The sequence below is a fragment of the Phyllobates terribilis genome, unplaced genomic scaffold (assembly GCF_046119375.1).
Source record: "Phyllobates terribilis strain yellow unplaced genomic scaffold, ASM4611937v1 Scaffold_5__5_contigs__length_657084704, whole genome shotgun sequence".
Lineage (NCBI taxonomy): Eukaryota > Metazoa > Chordata > Amphibia > Anura > Dendrobatidae > Phyllobates > Phyllobates terribilis.
This window is the reverse complement of record NW_027362765.1, coordinates 84355826-84370700: the sequence shown is the minus strand read 5'-3', so window position 1 is coordinate 84370700 and position 14875 is coordinate 84355826. Positions and strand designations below refer to the sequence as shown.

At 48.8% G+C, this 14875-nt stretch overlaps 1 non-coding gene across 1 annotated transcript; it reads right to left on the bottom strand.

Annotated features, from left to right (window-relative positions):
• Nucleotides 1-1626: 1626 nt before the first annotated feature.
• LOC141151322 (U6 spliceosomal RNA) lies at nt 1627-1733 on the bottom strand. The gene has a single exon (XR_012247009.1). It is a non-coding gene; the product is annotated as a U6 spliceosomal RNA (small nuclear RNA).
• Nucleotides 1734-14875: the final 13142 nt, after the last annotated feature.

Below are 14875 nucleotides of genomic sequence, written 5' to 3'. Positions count from 1 at the left end.
AGTGCGACATACAAGTAATAATGCCCCCTCAGTGCCACATAGAGGTAATAATGTCCCCTCAGTGCCACATACAGGTAGTAATGCCCCCTCAGTGCCACATACAGGTAATAATGCACCTCAGTGACACATACCAGTAATAATGCCCCCACAGTGCCACATACAGGTAATAATGCCCCCTCAGTGCCACATACAAGTAATAATGCCCCTTCAGTGCCACATACAAGTAATAATGCCCCTTCAGTGCCACATACAGGTAATAATGCCCCCTCAGTGCCACATGCGGTTAATAATGCCCCCTCAGTGCCAGATACGGGTAATAATGCCCCCTCAGTGCCACATACGGGTAATAATGCCCCTCAGTGCCACATACAAGTAATAATACCCCCTCAGTGCCACATACAGGTAATAATGCCCCTCAGTGCCACATACAGGTAATAATGCCCCTCAGTGCCACATACAGGTAATAATGCCCCTCAGTGCCACATACAAGTAATAATACCCCCTCAGTGCCACATACAGGTAATAATGCCCCTCAGTGCCACATACCGGTAATAATGCCCCCTCAGTGCCACATACAAGTAATAATGCCCTCCTCAGTTCCACATACAGGTAACAATTCCCCCTCAGTGCCACATACAAGTAATAATGCCCCCTCAGTGCCACATACAAGTAATAATGCCCCCTCAGTGCCACATACAAGTAATAATGCCCTCCTCAGTTCCACATACAGGTAACAATTCCCCCTCAGTGCCACATACAGGTAATAATGCCCCCTCAGTGCCACATACAGGTAATAATGCCCCTCAGTGCCACATACAGGTAATAATGCCCCCTCAGTGCCGCATACAGGTAATAATGCCCCCTCAGTGCCACATACAGGTAATAATGCCCCCTCAGTGCCGCATACAGGTAATAATGCCCCTCAGTGCCACATACAGGTAATAATGCCCCCTCAGTGCCGCATACAAGTAATAATGCCCCCTCAGTGCCACATACAGGTAATAATGCCCCCTCAGTGCCGCATACAAGTAATAATGCCCCTCAGTGCCACATACAGGTAATAATGCCCCCTCAGTGCCACATACAGGTAATAATGCCCCCTCAGTGCCACATACAGGTAATAATGCCCCCTCAGTGCCACATACAGGTAATAATGCTCCCTCAGTGCCACATACAGTTAATAATGCCCCTCAGTGCCACATACAGGTAATAATGCCCCCTCAGTGCCACATACAGGTAATAATGCCCCTCAGTGCCACATACAGGTAATAATGCCCCCTCAGTGCCACATACAGGTAATAATGCCCCCTCAGTGCCACATACAGGTAATAATGCCCCCTCAGTGCCACATACAGGTAATAATGCTCCCTCAGTGCCACATACAGTTAATAATGCCCCTCAGTGCCACATACAGGTAATAATGCCCCCTCAGTGCCACATACAGGTAATAATGCCCCTCAGTGCCACATACAGGTAATAATGCCCCTCAGTGCCACATACAGGTAATAATAACATTTTGTGGTGACAGTGTGAAGCAGCTGATATCACTAATTCAAATTATCAGCTTTCACAAATGAAGAAATGTTCTTTACCTCAGAAAAGGATAAAAAAAAGTTAATTTTAATGCAAAATATGGAACGCTTCACGAATTTGCGTGTCATCCTTCCGCAGGGGCCATGCTAATCTTCTCTGTATCGTTCCAATTTTAGTATATGTGCTGCCGAAGCGAGCACGACACTGCTTTCCTCCTCACCGCTATATATAGTCCATTAGTGTAAAAAATTATAATATGTGGAGATCTTCTAAACCTATTATTAAATTGTTTATTCTGTGAAGCCTTTGTCATTAGTCTATGGAGGTATTCGTTACAATAAAAAATAGCAACTGATTAGCGAGAAATAAATGTTTTGTCACAAACAGATATGGAGATGAGTACGCGCCGCCGAGGATGCTGGGGGAAGTGAGGGGGGAGCTACGGCGCCCGGATGGTTACGTCTAGATTAGAGTAACACGGTGAGGGGATGATGTCACCGGAAGGGGCGGGGCCTCCTCGCTCCACTGCAGGATGCAGGGTTGTTTCTAGACTGGAGTGGCTACTGTGAGGACCTCCTTCCTGCAACTCCACTCTAGACACTTCAGTGCTGAGGTGACTGGCATGGCGCGGCTGCAGCGAGGTCCTCACAGGAGCCTCCAGTGTAGAGGCTCAGCACTGCCAGGACTAGAGAGGAGCTGATAGCTGGAGCTCCTCACAGCCTCCATTCTGGTCACCTCATTACCGGCTAGAATGGAGCTGCTGTAGTGAGGAGGCTAGTAAGGAGCAGGAATAAATTACCTTACAGTTTTTTTCCTTGAATAGGAATAAATGATATAAGTACACACACATCCGCTTTATAAATGTATTGCTTTTAATGCTTTTTTGGAGAATTGCTCAAGTTTTTAATGTAAACATCACAAATATATTATTTACGTTTATATTTTTTACATATTTCTATACGACCAACAAATTCTGCAAAATTCAGATTTTTTTCTGATTAATAAAACTTACATTTTCTAATCATATATTGCAAATTGTCTCTTCAGAGAGGAAGAGAACTAGGACTCTAGCGCCTCCTACAGGAAGTAGCAATCCTAAAAGTCAATATTGACTCTATAAGAAGCCTTGTCACATGACTTAGGATAATAGCCAAACCAGAATCTCAATTTGCAGACACTGTGTTTCGGATACTGCCCCTCGTCAGTGCAAAGTGTGAGATCTGGTTTGGCTGAGTGAGAGGCGTCTGACCGGGATCCAAGGGGTAACGTTTCTCCTTGCAGACAGTGACATGTCAAGGTGAGGAGACCCTTGGATCCTAGTTAGACGCCTCTCACTCAGCCAAACCAGATCTCACACTTTGCACTGACGAGGGGCAGTATCCCAAAACACAGTGTCTGCAAATTTGAGATTTTGGTTTTGGCTATTATTCTAAGTCATGTGACAAGATCTGTTAGACCAGAGGTCCCCAACCGCCGGTCCGCGGACCAGGACCGGGCCGTTGGGGTTTTTCAGCCGGTCCGCGGGGAGAGGGGGCCCCTCCAGCCTCCAGCAGGGCCGCCATCAGGGCATGACTGCCCTGACTCCAGTATGGGGCCCGGCCGGTAGGAGCCCCCTCGGAGCCCCCCTCTTGTGCGTCTCTCTCCTCATGGGGCCCCCGGCCGCATGCTAAGCGCCGGGTCCGGGACATCTTAGCGCTGCGCTGCTGCGGCAGCACCTTCATGATTCCCCTGACTTCCGGTCATGTGACGGTGCCGTCACATGGCCGGAAGTCAGGAGAACCTGGTGTCAGCGATTTGGACGAGCGCCAGGATTCTGCAGGGATCGCATGGGGGTAAGTATAACAAGTTTTATTTTTTTTTAAATACAATTAACTAGGAGTGGGGGGAATGGGAGATGCACATGGGGGGAGGGGAGAGATGAGAGATGCACATGGGGGAGGGGAGAGATGAGAGATCCACATGGGGGGGAGGGGAGAGATGAGAGATGCACATGGGGGAGGGGAGAGATGAGAGATCCACATGGGGGGGAGGGGAGAGATGAGAGATGCACATGGGGGAGGGGAGAGATGAGAGATCCACATGGGGGGAGGGGAGAGATGAGAGATGCACATGGGGGGAGGGGAGAGATGAGAGATGCACATGGGGGGAGGGGAGAGATGAGAGATGCACATGGAAGGGAGGGGAGAGATGCACGGGAGGGTGAGAGATGCACGGGGGGGTGAGAGATGCACAGGGGGATGAGAGATGCACGGGGGGGATGAGAGATGCATGGGGGGTGGATGAGAGATGCACGGGGGGGATGAGAGATGCACGGGGGGGATGAGAGATGCACGGAGGGGATGAGAGATGCACGGGGGGTGGATGAGAGATGCACGGAGGGGCATGAGAGATGCACGGGGGTGAGCTGCACATGGGGGGGTGAGAGATGCACATGGGGGGGTTATGTTTACATAACTTTGTTGCCTTATGAAGGGCGGGGGGGGGGGCCCCAAAAATTTCTTGCACAGGGGCCCACTACAGTCTGTGTCCGCCCCTGGGATGAAGTAAATGCAGCTGAACAGCAGCTGTCAGGACAGCTGCCCTGTCCTGCTGCAGGGCGTGATGGGGCCTCAGTGATGCGGCTCCTGGCACAGCACATTATGTGGGGCTCCTGGCATAGCTCCTGGCGGGGACCTGGTCTACACTATATGATAAGTATGCACTAAACTCCAAATCCCTCCATTACCCCGCCCCCATATGACCAAAGCCCCGCCCACCCCACCCCCTCCTTGCTGGGCCATGGAAAAATGATCTTGCTTCAAGCCGGTCCCTGGTGCAAAAAAGGTTGGGGACCACTGTGTTAGACAGTCTATATTGAGTTTTAGCATATCTCCCAACTTTTGAAAAAGAGAAAAAGGGATAGATTAAGTGGTTCATGTATGCATGGCCCCCTCATCCCAATCCTAGTATGCATGGCCCCCTCTCTTCCCCAATCCTGGTATGCATGCCCCCTTCATCCAAATCCTAGTTTGCATGGCCCCCTCTCATCCCCAATCCTGGTATGCATGGCCCCATCATCCCCAATCCTAGTATGCATGACCCCCTCATCCCCAATCCTGGTATGCATGGCCCCCTCATCCCCAATCCTGGTATGCATCGCCTCCTCATCTCCAATCCTGGTATGCATGACCCCATAATCCACAATCCTGGTATGCATGGCCCCCCTCATCCAAATCCTGGTATACGTGGACCCCTCATCCCCAATCTTGGTATGCATGGCACCCTACTCCCAATCCTAGTATGCCTGTCCTCCTCTCATCCCCAATCATGGTATGCATAGCCCCCTCATTACCAATCCTGGTATGCATGGCCCCCTCATCCCAATCCTGGTTTGCATGGCACCCCTCATCCCCAATCCTGGTATGCATGGCACCCCTCATCCCCAATCCTGGTATGCATGGCACCCCTCATCCCCAAACCTGGTATGCATGGCACCTCTCATCCACAACCCTGGTATGTATGGACCCCTCATCCCCAATCCTGGTATGCACGGCCCCCTCATCACCAATCCTGGCATGCATGGCACCCCTCATCCCAATCCTGGTATGCATGGCACCCCTCATCCCCAATCCTGGTATGCATGGACCCCTCATCACCAATCCTGGTATGCATGGCACCCCTCATCCCCAATTCTGGTATGCATGGACCCCTCATCACCAATCCTGGTATGCATGACACCTCTCATCCCCAATCCTGGCATGCATGGCACCCCTCATCCCCAATCCTGGTATGCATGGACCCCTCATCCCCTATCATGTTATGCATGGCCCCACATCATTGCACACATGAAAAAAATAAACGCTTCTACTCACCTTCCTTCTGTCTGCTCCAGCGTTGCGTCCTGTTCTGCCAGCAACTGACATCAGCATCTGAGCAGCGCATGACATCACTAACAATGCCCTCAGATGCCGAGGTGAGGTGCGGGGATATTCACTCCTCTCCACGCTGGGACTATGGACGTGGAGAGGAGTGAATAGTCATTCCCCTTAAAAGCATGCACTGTCAGCACGGCTACAGCTCTTGCTGCAGCTCAGCTATCCTGTGTGCCTGCTACAAAAGAAAATGAATATTCACTCTTCACCACATCCATGGGAGTGGAGGAGAGAGAATATTCATTATCTCTAATTATGGGCACAGAGGATCGCTGAGCCGCAGAAGGAGCTGGCGGCTGCGATTGACAGTGTGTGCTATTAAGGAGAATGAATATTCACTCCTCTCTACTCCCATGGGCGTGGAGGAGAGTGAATATAAATTTTCTTTATCAGAGGGCATAGGTGGTAGCTGCAGCTTCCAGCTACTACCTATGCCCCGCTGCTCCACCGCTGCAACCCCTCTACCATCCTCCACAGCCAGAATGTATAGAAGCCGGGAGAACCGCTGAGCTGTGACAGGAAGCGAGACTGAGCCCTCAAAGCGGGACAGTCCAGCCGAATACTGGATGTGTGGGAGCTATGGTTTTAGGATTGCTACTTCCTATAAGTGGCACTACAGATCTAGTTCTCTTTCTCTCTGAAGAGACAATTTGCATATTTGCCAGAGGAGCATTGTGGCTCAAAAGTCTCCTCACCTTAGCATGTCAGGCTTGACATGACCCCTCAGTGCCACTTACAAGTAAAAATGCCACCTCAGCGCCACATACAAGTAAAAATGTGCCTCCTCAGCGCCGCCTTCAAGAAATAATGCCACCTCAATGCTACATACAGGTAATAATGCCCCCTCAGTGTGACATGCATGTAATAATAATGCCCCTTCAGTGCCACATACCAGTAATAATGCCCCCACCTTACCAAGCACCATAAATAATGCCACCTCAGTGCCACATACAAGTAATAATGCCCCCTCAGTGCCATATACAAGTAATAATGCCCCCCTCAGTTCCACATACAGGTAACAATTCCCCCTCAGTGCCACATACAAGTAATAATGACCCCCTCAGTTCCAAGCACCATTAATAATGCCATCTCAGTGCCACATACAGATAATAATGCCAATTCAGTGGCACATAAAAGTAATAATGCCCCCTCACTGGCACATACAAGTAATAATGCCCCCTCAGTGCCACACACAAGTAATAATGCCATCTCAGTGCCACATACAGGGAATAATGCCCCCTCAGTGCCACATACAGTTAATAATGCCCCTCAGTGCCACATACCAGTAATAATGCCCCCTCAGTGCCACGTATAAGTAATAATGCCCCATTAGTGGCACATACAAGTAATAATGCCCCCTCAGTGCCACATACAGATAATAATGTCCCCTCAGTACCACATACCAGCAATAATGCCCCCTCAGTGCCACATCCAAGTAGCAATGTCCCCTCAGTGCCACTTACAAGTAATAATGCCCCCTCAGTGTCATGTATGAGTAACAATGTCCCATCAGTGGCACGTACAAGTAATAATGCCCCCTCAGTTTCACATACAGATAATAATGCCCCCTCAGTGCCACATACAAGTAATAATGCCCCCTCAGTGCCACATACAAGTAATAATGACCCCTCAGTGCCATATACAAGTAATAATGACCCCTCAGTGCCACATACAAGTAATAATGACCCCTCAGTGCCACATACAGGTAATAATGACCCCTCAGTGCCACATACAGGTAATAATACCCCCTCAGTGCCATATACAAGTAATAATGCCCTCCTCAGGTGCCACATACAAGTAATAATGACACCCTCAGTTCCAAGCACAATTAATAATGCCATCTCAGTGCCACATACAGATAATAATGCCAACTCAGTGGCACATAAAAGTAATAATGCCCCCTCACTGGCACATACAAGTAATAATGCCCCCTCAGTGCCACATATAAGTAATAATGCCATCTCAGTGCCACATACAGGTAATAATGCCCCCTCAGTGCCACATACAGGTAATAATGCCCCCTCAGTGCCACATACAGGTAATAATGCCCCTCAGTGCCACATACAGGTAATAATGCCCCTCAGTGCCACATACAGATAATAATGCCCCTCAGTGCCACATACAGGTAATAATGCCCCTCAGTACGACATACAGGTAATAATGCCCCTCAGTGCCACACACCGGTAATAATGCCCCCACAGTGCCACATACAGGTAATAATGCCCCCTCAGTGCCACATACAGGTAATAATGCCCCTCAGTGCCACATACAGGTAATAGTGCCCCTCAGTGCCACATACAGGTAATAATGTCCCCTCAGTGCCACATACAGGTAATAATGCCCCTCAGTGCCACATACAGGTAATAATGCCCCTGAGTGCCACATACAGGTAACAATGCCCCCACAGTGCCACATACAGGTAATAATGCCCCCTCAGTGCCACATACAGGTAATAATGCCCCTCAGTGCCACATACAGGTAATAGTGCCCCTCAGTGCCACATACAGGTAATAATGCCCCCTCAGTGCCACATACAGGTAATAATGCCCCTCAGTGCCACATACAGGTAATAATGCCCCTCAGTGCCACATACAGGTAATAATGCCCCTCAGTGCCACATACAGGTAATAATGCCCCCTCAGTGCCACATACCGGTAATAATGCCCCCTCAGTGCCACATACAGGTAATAATGCCCCCTCAGTGCCACATACAGATAATAATGCCCCTCAGTGCCACATACAGGTAATAATGCCCCCTCAGTGCCACATACAGGTAATAATGCCCCTCAGTGCCACATACAGGTAATAATGCCCCCTCAGTGCCACATACAGGTAATAATGCCCCCTCAGTGCCACATACAGGTAATAATGCCCCTCAGTGCCACATACAGGTAGTAATGCCCCCTCAGTGCCACATACAGGTAATAATGCCCCTCAGTGCCACATACAGGTAATAATGCCCCTCAGTGCCACATACAGGTAATAATGCCCCTCAGTGCCACATACAAGTAATAATGCCCCCTCAGTGCCACATACAGGTAATAATGCCCCTCAGTGCCACATAGAGGTAATAATGCCCCCTCAGTGCCACATACAGGTAATAATGCTCCCTCAGTGCCACATACAGGTAATAATGCCCCTCAGTGCCACATACAAGTAATAATGCCCCCTCAGTGCCACATACAGGTAATAATGCCCCTCAGTGCCACATACAGGTAATAATGCCCCTCAGTGCCACATACAGGTAATAATGCCCCCTCAGTGCCACATAAAGGTAATAATGCCCCATCAGTGCCACATACAGGTAATAATGCTCCCTCAGTGCCACATACAGGTAATAATGCCCCCTCAGTGCCACATACAGGTAATAATGCCCCCTCAGTGCCACATACAGGTAATAATGCCCCCTCAGTGCCACATACAGGTAATAATGCCCCTCAGTGCCACATACAGGTAATAATGCTCCCACAGTGCCACATACAGGTAATAATGCCCCCTTAGTGCCACATACAGGTAATAATGCCCCCACAGTGCCACATACAGGTAATAATGCCCCTCAGTGCCACATACAGGTAATAATGCCCCTCAGTGCCACATACAGGTAATAATGCCCCTCAGTGCCACATACCAGTAATAATGCCCCCTCAGTGCCACATACCAGTAATAATGCCCCCTCAGTGCCACATACAGGTAATAATGCCCCCTCAGTGCCACATACAGGTAATAATGCCCCCTCAGTGCCACATACAGGTAATAATGCCCACTCAGTGCCACATACAGGTAATAATGCCCCTCAGTGACACATACCAGTAATAATGCCCCCACAGTGCCACATACAGGTAATAATGCCCCCTCAGTGCCACATACAAGTAATATTGCCCCTTCAGTGCCACATACAGGTAATAATGCCCCCTCAGTGCCACATACGGGTAATAATGCCCCATCAGTGCCAGATACGGGTAATAATGCCCCCTCAGTGCCACATACAGGTAATAATGCCCCCTCAGTGCCACATACAGGTAATAATGCCCCTCAGTGCCACATACCAGTAATAATGCCCCCACAGTGCCACATATAGGTAATAATGCCCCCTCAGTGCCACATACAGGTAATAATGCCCCCTCAGTACCACATACAGGTAATAATGCCCCCTCAGTGCCACATACAAGTAATAATGACGGCCTCAGTGCCACATACTGGTAATAATGCCCCTCAGTGCCACATACAGGTAATAATGCCCCTCAGTGCCACATACAGGTAATAATGCCCCCTCAGTGCCACATACAGGTAATAATGCCCCCTCAGTGCCACATACAGGTAATAATGACCCCTCAGTGCCACACACAGGTAATAAAGACCCCTCAGTGCCACATACAAGTAATAATGCCCCCTCAGTGCCACATACAGGTAATAATGCCCCCTCAGTGCCACATACAGGTAATAATGCCCCCTCAGTGCCACATACAGGTAATAATGCACCTCAGTGCCACATACCAGTAATAATGCCCCCACAGTGCCACATACAGGTAATAATGCCCCCTCAGTGCCACATACAGGTAATAATGCCCCTCAGTGCCACATACAGGTAATAATGCCCCCTCAGTGCCACATACCAGTAATAATGCCCCTCAGTGCCACATACAGGTAATATTGATGCCTCAGTGCCACATACAGGTAATAATGCCCCCTCAGTGCCACATACAGGTAATAATGCCCCCTCAGTGCCACATACAGGTAATAATGCCCCCTCAGTGCCACATACAGGTAATAATGCTCCCTCAGTGCCACATACAGGTAATAATGCTCCCTCAGTGCCACATACAGGTAATAATGCCCCCTCAGTGCCACATACAGGTAATAATGCCCCTCAGTGCCACATACAGGTAATAATGCCCCCTCAGTGCCACATACAGGTAATAATGCACCTCAGTGCCACATACAGGTAGTAATGCCCCCTCAGTGCCACATACAGGTTATAATGCCCCCTCAGTGCCACATACAGGTAATAATGCCCCTCAGTGCCACATACAGGTAATAATGCCCCCTCAGTGCCACATACAGGTAATAATGACCCCCTCAGTTCCAAGCACCATTAGTAATGCCATCTCAGTGCCACATACAGATAATAATGCCAATTCAGTGGCACATAAAAGTAATAATGCCCCCTCACTGGCACATACAAGTAATAATGTCCCCTCAGTGCCACACACAAGTAATAATGCCATCTCAGTGCCACATACAGGGAATAATGCCCCCTCAGTGCCACATACAGTTAATAATGCCCCTCAGTGCCACATACCAGTAATAATGCCCCCTCAGTGCCACGTATAAGTAATAATGCCCCATTAGTGGCACATACAAGTAATAATGCCCCCTCAGTGCCACATACAGATAATAATGTCCCCTCAGTACCACATACCAGCAATAATGCCCCCTCAGTGCCACATCCAAGTAGCAATGTCCCCTCAGTGCCACATACAAGTAATAATGCCCCCTCAGTGTCATGTATGAGTAACAATGTCCCATCAGTGGCACGTACAAGTAATAATGCCCCCTCAGTGTCACATACAGATAATAATGCCCCCTCAGTGCCACATACAAGTAATAATGCCCCCTCAGTGCCACATACAAGTAATAATGACCCCTCAGTGCCATATACAAGTAATAATGACCCCTCAGTGCCACATACAAGTAATAATGACCCCTCAGTGCCACATACAGGTAATAATGACCCCTCAGTGCCACATACAGGTAATAATACCCCCTCAGTGCCATATACAAGTAATAATGCCCTCCTCAGGTGCCACATACAAGTAATAATGACACCCTCAGTTCCAAGCACAATTAATAATGCCATCTCAGTGCCACATACAGATAATAATGCCAACTCAGTGGCACATAAAAGTAATAATGCCCCCTCACTGGCACATACAAGTAATAATGCCCCCTCAGTGCCACATATAAGTAATAATGCCATCTCAGTGCCACATACAGGTAATAATGCCCCCTCAGTGCCACATACAGGTAATAATGCCCCCTCAGTGCCACATACAGGTAATAATGCCCCTCAGTGCCACATACAGGTAATAATGCCCCTCAGTGCCACATACAGATAATAATGCCCCTCAGTGCCACATACAGGTAATAATGCCCCTCAGTACGACATACAGGTAATAATGCCCCTCAGTGCCACACACCGGTAATAATGCCCCCACAGTGCCACATACAGGTAATAATGCCCCCTCAGTGCCACATACAGGTAATAATGCCCCTCAGTGCCACATACAGGTAATAGTGCCCCTCAGTGCCACATACAGGTAATAATGTCCCCTCAGTGCCACATACAGGTAATAATGCCCCTCAGTGCCACATACAGGTAATAATGCCCCTGAGTGCCACATACAGGTAACAATGCCCCCACAGTGCCACATACAGGTAATAATGCCCCCTCAGTGCCACATACAGGTAATAATGCCCCTCAGTGCCACATACAGGTAATAGTGCCCCTCAGTGCCACATACAGGTAATAATGCCCCCTCAGTGCCACATACAGGTAATAATGCCCCTCAGTGCCACATACAGGTAATAATGCCCCTCAGTGCCACATACAGGTAATAATGCCCCTCAGTGCCACATACAGGTAATAATGCCCCCTCAGTGCCACATACCGGTAATAATGCCCCCTCAGTGCCACATACAGGTAATAATGCCCCCTCAGTGCCACATACAGATAATAATGCCCCTCAGTGCCACATACAGGTAATAATGCCCCCTCAGTGCCACATACAGGTAATAATGCCCCTCAGTGCCACATACAGGTAATAATGCCCCCTCAGTGCCACATACAGGTAATAATGCCCCCTCAGTGCCACATACAGGTAATAATGCCCCTCAGTGCCACATACAGGTAGTAATGCCCCCTCAGTGCCACATACAGGTAATAATGCCCCTCAGTGCCACATACAGGTAATAATGCCCCTCAGTGCCACATACAGGTAATAATGCCCCTCAGTGCCACATACAAGTAATAATGCCCCCTCAGTGCCACATACAGGTAATAATGCCCCTCAGTGCCACATAGAGGTAATAATGCCCCCTCAGTGCCACATACAGGTAATAATGCTCCCTCAGTGCCACATACAGGTAATAATGCCCCTCAGTGCCACATACAAGTAATAATGCCCCCTCAGTGCCACATACAGGTAATAATGCCCCTCAGTGCCACATACAGGTAATAATGCCCCTCAGTGCCACATACAGGTAATAATGCCCCCTCAGTGCCACATAAAGGTAATAATGCCCCATCAGTGCCACATACAGGTAATAATGCTCCCTCAGTGCCACATACAGGTAATAATGCCCCCTCAGTGCCACATACAGGTAATAATGCCCCCTCAGTGCCACATACAGGTAATAATGCCCCCTCAGTGCCACATACAGGTAATAATGCCCCTCAGTGCCACATACAGGTAATAATGCTCCCACAGTGCCACATACAGGTAATAATGCCCCCTTAGTGCCACATACAGGTAATAATGCCCCCACAGTGCCACATACAGGTAATAATGCCCCTCAGTGCCACATACAGGTAATAATGCCCCTCAGTGCCACATACAGGTAATAATGCCCCTCAGTGCCACATACCAGTAATAATGCCCCCTCAGTGCCACATACCAGTAATAATGCCCCCTCAGTGCCACATACAGGTAATAATGCCCCCTCAGTGCCACATACAGGTAATAATGCCCCCTCAGTGCCACATACAGGTAATAATGCCCACTCAGTGCCACATACAGGTAATAATGCCCCTCAGTGACACATACCAGTAATAATGCCCCCACAGTGCCACATACAGGTAATAATGCCCCCTCAGTGCCACATACAAGTAATATTGCCCCTTCAGTGCCACATACAGGTAATAATGCCCCCTCAGTGCCACATACGGGTAATAATGCCCCATCAGTGCCAGATACGGGTAATAATGCCCCCTCAGTGCCACATACAGGTAATAATGCCCCCTCAGTGCCACATACAGGTAATAATGCCCCTCAGTGCCACATACCAGTAATAATGCCCCCACAGTGCCACATATAGGTAATAATGCCCCCTCAGTGCCACATACAGGTAATAATGCCCCCTCAGTACCACATACAGGTAATAATGCCCCCTCAGTGCCACATACAAGTAATAATGACGGCCTCAGTGCCACATACTGGTAATAATGCCCCTCAGTGCCACATACAGGTAATAATGCCCCTCAGTGCCACATACAGGTAATAATGCCCCCTCAGTGCCACATACAGGTAATAATGCCCCCTCAGTGCCACATACAGGTAATAATGACCCCTCAGTGCCACACACAGGTAATAAAGACCCCTCAGTGCCACATACAAGTAATAATGCCCCCTCAGTGCCACATACAGGTAATAATGCCCCCTCAGTGCCACATACAGGTAATAATGCCCCCTCAGTGCCACATACAGGTAATAATGCACCTCAGTGCCACATACCAGTAATAATGCCCCCACAGTGCCACATACAGGTAATAATGCCCCCTCAGTGCCACATACAGGTAATAATGCCCCTCAGTGCCACATACAGGTAATAATGCCCCCTCAGTGCCACATACCAGTAATAATGCCCCTCAGTGCCACATACAGGTAATATTGATGCCTCAGTGCCACATACAGGTAATAATGCCCCCTCAGTGCCACATACAGGTAATAATGCCCCCTCAGTGCCACATACAGGTAATAATGCCCCCTCAGTGCCACATACAGGTAATAATGCTCCCTCAGTGCCACATACAGGTAATAATGCTCCCTCAGTGCCACATACAGGTAATAATGCCCCCTCAGTGCCACATACAGGTAATAATGCCCCTCAGTGCCACATACAGGTAATAATGCCCCCTCAGTGCCACATACAGGTAATAATGCACCTCAGTGCCACATACAGGTAGTAATGCCCCCTCAGTGCCACATACAGGTTATAATGCCCCCTCAGTGCCACATACAGGTAATAATGCCCCTCAGTGCCACATACAGGTAATAATGCCCCCTCAGTGCCACATACAGGTAATAATGACCCCCTCAGTTCCAAGCACCATTAGTAATGCCATCTCAGTGCCACATACAGATAATAATGCCAATTCAGTGGCACATAAAAGTAATAATGCCCCCTCACTGGCACATACAAGTAATAATGTCCCCTCAGTGCCACACACAAGTAATAATGCCATCTCAGTGCCACATACAGGGAATAATGCCCCCTCAGTGCCACATACAGTTAATAATGCCCCTCAGTGCCACATACCAGTAATAATGCCCCCTCAGTGCCACGTATAAGTAATAATGCCCCATTAGTGGCACATACAAGTAATAATGCCCCCTCAGTGCCACATACAGATAATAATGTCCCCTCAGTACCAC